A 3,565-nucleotide genomic window follows, 5' to 3' on the forward strand; every position below is an offset into this window, starting at 1 on the left:
TAAATTTATGTGCAGAGATTATGCAATTCTATTCCAGCACATCAATGATTTCTTCATTGTTTTCATATCTGCCCAAAAACCAAAACTTTACAACAGAATTCTGTTTTCAAATCAAAACATGTATACATCCATTTTCTGTAATTTCCATAAGGAAATCAAATAGAACACAGATATTATTAATTACACAGAAAAGGGAAAAATAGGAGAAGAAAGTGGAGATGGAGTTTGTGGCATAGAACAAGGGGAAATCGGGTGTATGATTGCTGGAAAATAGGAGAGGCGAAGGGGGAGCTGGCTAGTAGGCGTCGCCGGGCGCTGCCGCGCCACGGCGGCCGGCGAAGATGGGCAGGGAGGTGGCGACGGCGTCTGGGCTGTGCTGCTGTCAACGCGGAGGCGGCGATGGTGGCAGCTGCCGTCGACCAGAAGAGGGCGAGAAGTGAGAGATAAGGGAAGAGGGAGAGATGAAGGAATATTAAGTTGAATTAATACTCGATTGCCCGATGATCGTTTCTTGGATTATTATTAATTCATCATACAACGATTAATTCCTAACATGCTCCTATGAATTTAACAGCTGCACATAGGTGTTAGGAAATACTTACTTGAGAATCGGATGCACAGATGATTGATGATCGCGTCGAATGATTCAGACTCCAGCTCTGATCTTCTCGACTGTATCCCGCTCAATTCCCAACGTTGGATGGACAACGAGCTATGAGAACTCCCAAGACAGAAAGCCAAAAACACGTTCTGCGCCTCCCTCTGCTCTCAAAACCCTAATTTTATCAGTGTGTTTTCCTGAGAGCTGACAGCTGTATTAATAATACAGAAAAGAGGGAGGAGGCGCCACTTAAAGTGAGAGGGCCGAAAATTACTGTCTTCTAGGGCTTGGAGACATTGGGCCAGCCCAGGGACCAGATACAAGGAATAAAGATGGGCCTCAAATAAATTAATTTATCCATGGTCAGCCCAGACCATAATTAATTTATAAATATCAGTTCATTCCACTAGAGAACCGATACTGACTTACCCCTTTATTGCCGGTGATGAGTCGGGGCTTGTATTTAGACTTATTAAATCTCCGTATTTAAAATATCCGACATCCATTAACTAATTACAGCTCTGACAGCTTAAATTAATTAATCTCTTAATAATTCCTTAAGCAGTACCACTCAATCTTTATTATTACGCCTGAACTTAATCAACCTGCAGGGTTTAGCGTAATAAACCTTATTGAGCTCCTTAAGGGGATGTCATTATCCTATACCGGATACGGGTACTAATACAGATAATCAAATATCATATATTAACCGCTATCACCCAAGATACAGAGTACTCGAGTTAGTATATAACTTTCACCCATAGTAAGTCAAAGTGATATACGAGTTAACATATATATCTGAATACTTATTAGTATTAAGATTTATAAGTCACCGAGATCTTGATTCTTCACTTAAGTCAGATAGAAGAATACATCTCAAACTGTGGTCCTATCAATACGTAAAGACGTACCAGTATAGACAAGTAGCCAAGACAAACTACTTCCATCTATACTGCAGCCTAAACCAATAACTTGTCCTAGAGTTATTTCGGCTGTGATCATATTATATCTCTTAAGGTTATTCCAATTATATGGTCTTCTGTGATCTACAACACACCATATAATCTACTTATACAGAGATAAAGAACATACATATGCAATCATGAACACAATCAGATAGGAGATAAGAATAGTGAATAACAGGAATCATTGTATACAAGCCTAAAGTTCTTGCTTTCAGTATACAAATCCAACAATCTCCCACTTATACTAAAGCAAAACTTTTAGTATACAATGTGTCTAAATACTAGCTATTACAAAAACTTCACTTCATCTCTCCCACTTATACTGAAAGTTTTTCTCTAAGTGGGTGGCATCAACCGCAATCCCATCCCTTGAGCATGCTTCTCATAGGTCTTTTGCGGTAAGCTTTTCGTGAAAGGATCAGCTAGGTTCTCCAATGTGTCAATCTTTTCTACTAGCACATCTCCTCTGTTTACGATTTCTCGTATGATGTGGTACTTTCTCTCTATGTGCTTTGACGCCTTGTGGCTCCTGGGTTCCTTAGAATTTGCCACTGCACCCGAGTTATCACAATAAATTATGATACTCTTAGGCAAATTAGGGACCACTCCTAGATCCAAGAGGTAGTTCCGGAACCATACAGCCTCTTTAGCAGCTTCCGAAGCAGCTACATACTCGGCTTCCATGGTGGAGTCTGCAATGCACTTCTGCTTTGCACTCCGCCACGATACGGCTCCACCTCCCAAGGTAAACACATAACCAGAGGTAGACCTCTTCTCATCCCAGTCAGCCTGGAAATCCGAATCGGTGTAACCCAAAGGAAATAGACTGTCTGACTGGTAAACTAGCCTATAATCTCGAGTCCGTTTCAGGTACTTGAGAATATGCTTTACCGCAGTCCAGTGTCCTGATCCAGGGTTCGACTGATATCTTGCAACCATGCCAACGACATAGCAAATATCAGGTCTCGTGCATAGCATCGCATACATGAAGCTACCTACGGCGGAAGCATAGGGTATCTTCCTCATCTCCTCAACCTCACTAGGCGTCTTAGGACACATGTCCTTAGACAGAGGAATGCCATGTCTAAAAGGTAGCAAGCCTTTCTTGGCATTTTGCATGCTAAAACGAGCAATCACAGTATCAATGTAAGACGCTTGAGATAAGCTCAACATCCTTTTCTGGCGATCACGAACGACCTTGATCCCCAGGATATACGCTGCATCTCCTAAGTCTTTCATTTGAAACTGTTCGGATAGCCACTTCTTTATGTCCGATAATAGCTCAACATTGTTGCCAATGAGGAGGATATCATCTACATAAAGTGCAAGGAAAACCACGTCACCATTGGCATCTAAACGGTACACGCAACTTTCGTTCTCACAACGAGTAAATCCATAGGATTTAATGACCTCGTCAAAACGTTTGTTCCATGACCTCGAAGCTTGCTTAAGTCCATAAATGGACTTCTTAAGCTTCCACACAAGATGCTCTTCGCCCTTCTTCACAAAACCTTCAGGTTGCTGCATATAGATGTCCCTTCCTTCTTCAAGGAAACCGTTTAAGAAAGCGGTCTTGACATCCATTTGCCAAATCTCAAGGTTCATGTGGGCTGCTATGGCAAGGAGTATTCGGATAGACTTGAGCATGGCAACCGGCGAAAATGTCTCATCATAATCTATACCCTGTTCCTGGGTATAACCTTTCGCCACCAGTCTAGCTTTAAAAGCTGCGACTTCACCATCCGAATCTCTCTTTCTCTTGTATACCCACCTACTACCTATAGCTAAAAAGCCATCTGGTAGTTCGGTCTTCTCGTATACATCCATAGCACCCATGGATTCTATTTCAGAAACCATGGCCTCGTACCAAGAATCTGCATCTTGATCTTTCATCGCTTGTCTAAAGTTGTCAGGGTCGATATCCTTTTGTTCATCAACAGGGAGAAGATCCGAAGATTCTCCCAAGAACATAAATCGATCGGGTTGAACTACAACCCTC

This window comes from Salvia miltiorrhiza, chromosome 1, assembly GCF_028751815.1.
Source record: "Salvia miltiorrhiza cultivar Shanhuang (shh) chromosome 1, IMPLAD_Smil_shh, whole genome shotgun sequence".
Lineage (NCBI taxonomy): Eukaryota > Viridiplantae > Streptophyta > Magnoliopsida > Lamiales > Lamiaceae > Salvia > Salvia miltiorrhiza.